At 44.5% G+C, this 6,811-nt stretch overlaps 1 long non-coding RNA gene across 1 annotated transcript in view; it reads right to left on the reverse strand.

The window, feature by feature from the left end:
* The window catches only part of LOC123583537, a 154,062-nt gene extending 150,443 nt beyond the window's left edge, over positions 1-3,619 (reverse strand). The window contains exon 1 of the long non-coding RNA XR_006704929.1: positions 3,576-3,619. This is a non-coding gene — a long non-coding RNA (uncharacterized LOC123583537). The remainder of the gene's footprint in view (positions 1-3,575) is intronic.
* Between the last annotated feature and the right edge of the window lie 3,192 nt (positions 3,620-6,811).

Here is a 6,811-nt window from a genome sequence, read left to right on the forward strand (position 1 = left end):
ATGAAGTCTATTCTAGCCGACCTGGCCTATCAAACAGGCTCTTACAAAATCCTGACCTTGTCCTGTACACCAATGGCAACAATTTCATGAACGAAGGCAAAAGATATGCCGGTTATGCAGTAGTCTCTGATTTTGAGGTCGTAGAAGCACAGGCCCTTCCAAAAGGAAGGTCAGCCCAAAGAGCAGAACTGTGGGCCCTAATAAGAGCACTAGAACTCAGTAAAGACAAACGAGCCAACATATAGACTGACTTGCACTATGCCTTTGCCACTCTACATGTACATGGGGCTCTATACAAGGAGACAGGACTTTTGACTGCAGGATGAAGAGAAATAAAAAATCAGGAAGAAATCCTAAAACTATTAAGGGCAGTCTGGGAACTGAGGAGGGTAGCAGTCATCTGCTGCAAGGGATATCAAAGAGGAAAGGACTCAGTGTCAGAAGGTAATCAACAAGCTGACATCGCAGCTAAACAGCAGTGGGAAAAGAAACAACAACCTCAAAAATTATGCTGGCCCCGGAGCTGCCAACTTCCCCAAGGTACACAATCCAAAAAACAAAATGGGCACAACAGAAAAAAGGAGGCCAGACAAAAGAAGGATGGTGGGTACTTCCAGACGGCAGAGTCTATATACCGGAGCAGCTAGCCCACCAGGTGGTTCTCCAAAACCATGAGCTTACCCACCTAGGGAAAACTGCCCTTGAAACCTTATTAAGCTGTTACTACGTAATTGCTAGACTCCCATTCCTCTGTGGCTGGGTCTGTCAACACTGCCTTCTCTGCACATAAAATAATGCCAAACAAGGCCCCACTGGGCCCATGGGAATCCAATGCTGTGGTCAGGTACCCTTCAAAGATTTAGAGGTAGACTTTACCAAAATAAGGCCCAGGAGAGGATACAAATATCTTTTGGTATTCATCTGTACATTTTCAGGTTGCGTTGAGGCCTATGCACCAAAAAGGCAAGAGAAGTAACCAAGGCCTTGCTAAAGGATATCATTCCTAGACATGGAATGCCTTTAACCATAGGCTCAGACAACAGCCTGGCTTTTGTGGCTGAGGTGGTGAAACAAGTAGCCAAGGCCCTAGGTATCCATTGGAACTTACATGCAGCCTACGGGCCCCAGAGTTCAAGGAAAGTGGGACGTATGAACCGGACCCTTAAATCCACCATGGCAAAACTATGTCAGGAAACTAACTTGCCCTGGCCAGATATACAACCCCTAGCTCTTCGCTGAATATGCTGTACACCCCAGACAAAAATAGGATTCTCCCCATTCAAGATCCTATACGGAAGGCCCCCTCCACTAGTCAAAGGCGGACCTGACAGAGCTAGGGAATTTAGAAATACAAAAACAAGTGCAAGGATTAGGAAAAACTGTACTGGGGATACATAGATGGGTGACAAACAGGATACCTATTTCCCTAGGAATAATTGTACACCCCCACAAACCTGAGGATCAGGTTTGGATAAAAAATTGGAAAAAGGAACCACTTAAACCTACCTGGAAGGGACCTTATTTAGTTGTGCTAACCACGCCCACAGCTCTCAAAGTTGCAGGACTAACTGCCTAGATCCACCATTCTGAAGTAAAGGCAGCCCACCTGTCACCTGACAACCACTTGAAATGGAAAGTAACTATTAACCAGAATAATCCTCTACAGATCACCCTTAAGAAGACAGCAGACGATAAGCAGCCTGCAGCCAACACCTGAGAACTCTCTGTAACCAGAAGCTTGAGGAAAATCACCAAGCAACTTAAATGAAATATAATAAATCGTTCTCTCTTAAATTTCACTGTCATCCCCTACCTATTTCTCTTTCCATACTTGTTGCCATCCTCTTTGCTGTAGGGCTGACCCAAGATACTCCCACAGACTGGCATCTCAGTCACACACTTGTTACCTTCCTCTACATACTAGTGTCAGGATGCCTTATTCTCCTTGAATGTATATGATCTGAGTTATGATTGATGTCCTTCTCTGCATGTTGTTCTCTGCCTTTATAACTGTCTCCTACCCAGGATGGGATCACCCTATCTCCTGTCCCTGTTGCACATATTACTGTTCCTAACCTGTTCAAGAGGGGTCTTCTCACTCCTGCCATGCAAATGTGTGACTTATCACTCACCCTTATCCCCCAAGGCACAAAGAGCCACTCTATGCTACCAACCGTTGAATTCCATCTACTGTCTCCATGAGGGACAAACTTATGTTACAGGAGCACGGGGTTGCACTACCTGCTACACCACTCAGCCTCCTAGAGAGGCCATTCCTCCCCCTATGCCCTTCCTGACTCTTGCTCCAACTCCTCCCCCTGTGCCAATTACCACTCCTCTGTTCTGCAGAGGTAAAACGACACTACCACCATGTCCCTGTGCCACTGTGTACCCCCGCATGCCGAATAGATGTTATGATATTAGGAGGGTCACACCCTGTACCAGAAACAGGAAAACTTATTGGATGGGAAAAATAAAACACTATTGGGGGCTGCCTGATCCAACCTGCCCTGATGTTCCCCATGCCTGTTGGGTCACTTCTGACCTAACCCTTCAACTTCCATCGGAACATAAATCAGACAGGCCACTTGTCTTGGATCCCTGTCTAAACCAAATGTTAAATGCAACACATTGCTTCCTCAATGATACCAATCCCAGCCTGGCCAGAGCCTGATGGCTCTGCTTGTCCACAGGACCCCCGCCCCCTCACCCCTGCCATTACACAGCTACTCTTCTAACACAGGCAACTGTAAATGTTACCCTGTTAACTATAGACCCAGACCCCCACATTGTGAGACCTGTACTAACTGGAGTCGAACTGTCCCAAACAGCTCCCAGGTGCCTGACAAACAAAATGGGAAAGGAGCCAGTTGGCAATCTGACCACTGGCAAATGCAACCAGACTCTTGATAGTCAGAAATTCACTCATCTTCCTATAACCCAACTCTGGTGTTGATTGAATGGGTATCTGCACCCTGGCCTTTCTCACTCCTCAGATAAACACTGTACCCAACAATCAGTCACTTACAGTACCCTTGGCAGCATATACCCGATCAAAAAGAGCCATTAAAGGCATATCCCTGCTGATTGCCTTAAGAATAACAGCACTGGAATAGGAGGAATAGTCTTCTCAACCACTTATTATCATGAATTATCCTAGGACCTAACAGATGACAGAAAACAGGTTACCAAATCTCTGATGGTTTTACAAGACCAAGTAGACTCCCTAGCAGCAGTAGTCTTAACAGAACAGAAGAGGGCCAGACCTGCTAACTGCCATAAGGCGAGGACTATGTCTCTTCCTAAATGAAGAATGTTGCTTCTGTGTCAACCAATCAGGGATAGCCCGAGATAGGTCCAGCAGTTAAGGGAGCGAATCAACAAACAAAGACAGGAATTAGCAGATGTATAGAACTCTTATAGCAACATATGGAATTAAGCATCCTGGCTCCTCCCTTTAACTGGTCCACTCCTAATGCTTTTCATACCCTCCTGTTTTGTCCTTGTATTCTTAATATGCTAACTAGGTTTGTTTCCTCTCATCTAGAAGCTATAAAACTCCAGATGAGGGGCACCTGGGTGGCTCAGTCAGTTAAGCTTCTGACTTCAGCTCAGGTCATGATCTCATGGTTAGTGAGTTTGAGTCCTGCATGGGACTCTGCACTGACAGCTCAGAGCCTGGAGCCTGCTTCGGCTTCTGTGTTCCCTCTCTCTCTCTCTCTCTCTCTCTCTGCCCCTCCCCAACCCTCAAAAATAAATAAACATTAAAAAATAAAAAAACAAAAAAACTCCAGATGATACTCCAGTTGGACCATTCTAGCTGTCTCTACTCTCCTTTGGATGATGAAGAATCCTAGCTGCCTCACCCCTCCCTTTGATGCCCTTGTCCAGCAGGAAGAAGCCACAATGGTCTTTGCCCCTCCTCCCATGGCAGCAAAGGGTTCCCTGGTCCCCACAAACTGATGTTCTCTAAGTCTGCTACAGCAGCTTGAAAATCAAGAGGGGGGAATGAGAAGAAAAGCTGGTAAAAGCAAGATAAAAGGGGCCAGCCAGATGTCCGAGGCCAAATACTCCCCTTGCATGCTTTTGGCTTCTGTAATCTTGCTTGCCTCCTGCATCCACCAACTGCCCACTTAGCACCACTGATAAATGCCCCCTCCCCTTTTCTTTTTTTTCTCTTGAGCCCCTACCATTGAGAGGCTAAGAGAAAAATTACCAGGTGTACTCACAACTGCAAAGAAAAAATCTTTCCCTTCCCCCGCCGTTCCCGAAACCAGCCAGGGTGCTCCCGGTCGTAGTCTGACATAAAGATGGGAACCAATCAAGTTCTGCTGAATGGTTTGAAATAAAGGCAGGAACCAATCGAGTTCTGCTGAGTGTTCAAATTTAAATGTCAACCAATAACAGCTCTGTAACCTCAAAAAAATTCCCTAACTTGTTTGTGCCTGTCCATAAAAGAAGCTGTAAGATCCTTGCTCGGGGCCTCTTGCGTCACGGGTGACGAGTGCGCGGAGGACCGGGTTCGAACCTGCAATAAACGACCCTTGCCGCTTGGCTTTGGCTCTGGACTCTGGTGGTTTGTTTTCGGGGGTCTCTCGAATCAGGGCATATCACCATCCCAGCTATAAAAGAAGGGTGGTTTGTTTTCGGGGGTCTCTCGAATCAGGGCATATCACCATCCCAGCTATAAAAGAAGGCCGACACCAAGGTTCAGGGCTCAGCCTTTGGAGGGGACTATGCACCAGTGTGCAATAAACAGTCTTTCTTGATTTTCCGAGTGTGTGTGGCTTGTCTCTTCCTGGGAGCTGAGTATTTGCTGTAACACTGTCACTGGGACCCATGTGGTTGAGAAAAGGTACAGATCGATAATCAGAGTATGAGGAGTTACTACAGACTAGAAAGATAACCTAACAAGTGTTCATTTACCCTGTATTCTTGTTCTACCTATCTAACATATATTTTAAGCAATTAACGTGGAATATTACAAGTTTTCTTATTATTGAATGAACAGATTTTACCAATATTCACACATAATTTTCTATATTATCCAACAGAGTTCTAGTCATCCTTCCATGCCTAACCTACTAAAATACCACCCCTGTTGTGAAGCCTTGGGTGACTACCCAGACCAAGTTAGCACTACTATGGCACCTAAAACATATTTGTCTTCTTCAACAAACTGTTAGCTCCTTGTGGGCAAGAACCTTATCTTGTTTGTCTCTGTCAAAAATGAAAGCCTAGTTTAATTCCTGGCCCCAAAAAAATTGTTGGTAAATATTAACTGTTGGGTTTGTCCTATAATTATTTATCAAATATCAATCAGATAATAAAAGAATGACAACGTTGAAGACTTTCAAGTGGTGGAGTTACTTTGCAGAGTTTTACACAAGAAAGATCCTCACTTGAGATTGATGGCTGACTCACACTCAATGGAGAAAAAAAATAAAGGCTGAGAATCTCATATCAATCTCACTCTGACTTTTCACCCTTGCCAGGGGGAATATAATTCAAATGCTTCCTTGCAGTTATGATGTACAATGTTGAGCTGAGACCCACTTGGTAAGGAATAGTTAGCATCATGCCCAAAGAGCAATGAGATCAGTGGAATCTACTACGTTTAATCTCACATCATTCTTAATAACAACACAACTGCTTCTTTGTTGGCATAGATACTCAAAGAATAGCAAATATTAAAAGGAAAGTGTATGGTCATGAATTACGATAAATGAAACATTCTGGAAATTTTGCAAATAAAAGTATGGCCTTCAAATAGAAGTTTCTAGATAGAATTTAGGGCATAAACTGCCAAAAAGCAAAGTAGGAACTAATCAGGCCAGCGTCACAATATGTTTTAAAAAAAGCCGTTGTTAAATATGGGGATAAAGGCTGTAAGTATCATATATCATTTGATTTAAAAATAAAACAATTTCGGGGCGCCTGGGTGGCGCAGTCGGTTGAGCGTCCGACTTCAGCCAGGTCACGATCTCGCGGTCCGTGAGTTCGAGCCCCGCGTCAGGCTCTGGGCTGATGGCTCAGAGCCTGGAGCCTGTTTCCGATTCTGTGTCTCCCTCTCTCTCTGCCCCTCCCCCGTTCATGCTCTGTCTCTCTCTGTCCCAAAAATAAATAAACGTTTAAAAATAAATAAATAAATAAAAATAAAACAATTTCTAAATGTTTAGAACAGATTTTTTTTAATAAAAGAATATATAGGCATGGAGAGGAAATCTCTATCATAAAATCTTTACACAAATCTCAAGCAGTGGTGGAAAGTGCACGCCCTGCTTTCATTTCAAGTGCCAACAGAGGTTCTTTGAAGGGTGCAAATGTGTGAAGCAGAAAGACTCCCGGGTATGTGGAAAGAACAGAGAATCAACCTTTCCTGGGCTCTGAGGAGCCTCTGTGTGCTCCCATTATTCTAGAATCTTTATGCCCCCAGCCTTGCTTCCCACTGAGCCTGCTTCATTGTGCTGCATATTTGGGTAATCCTGTGGAGGTGCTCCCTCCCGATATATGCATCATCGTGGATAGGTAAACAAGAGTGGCTTCTGGATCTCTGCAGCAAAAGACAAGTGACTCTGAATATAGACAAAAATAGATCAACAGGCAACTCAAGTATCTAGATAAGAGGCAGAGGACAAGTACAGAAAAATTTTTTCAAAAAACATGTTTGGTTCCAGTTGAAATCAAGGACTGGATGACTCCAGACTTGACTCAATATGAATTAGGGAGGAAGCTGGCAACAAGAGCCAAATCTTGTTTCTTGCTGGAATACCACCTGAGAGCAGTTCTGCCACTGTCTGGAAGGTCCTGG

Source organism: Leopardus geoffroyi, chromosome B3, assembly GCF_018350155.1.
Source record: "Leopardus geoffroyi isolate Oge1 chromosome B3, O.geoffroyi_Oge1_pat1.0, whole genome shotgun sequence".
In the NCBI taxonomy this organism is placed as follows: Eukaryota; Metazoa; Chordata; class Mammalia; order Carnivora; family Felidae; genus Leopardus; species Leopardus geoffroyi.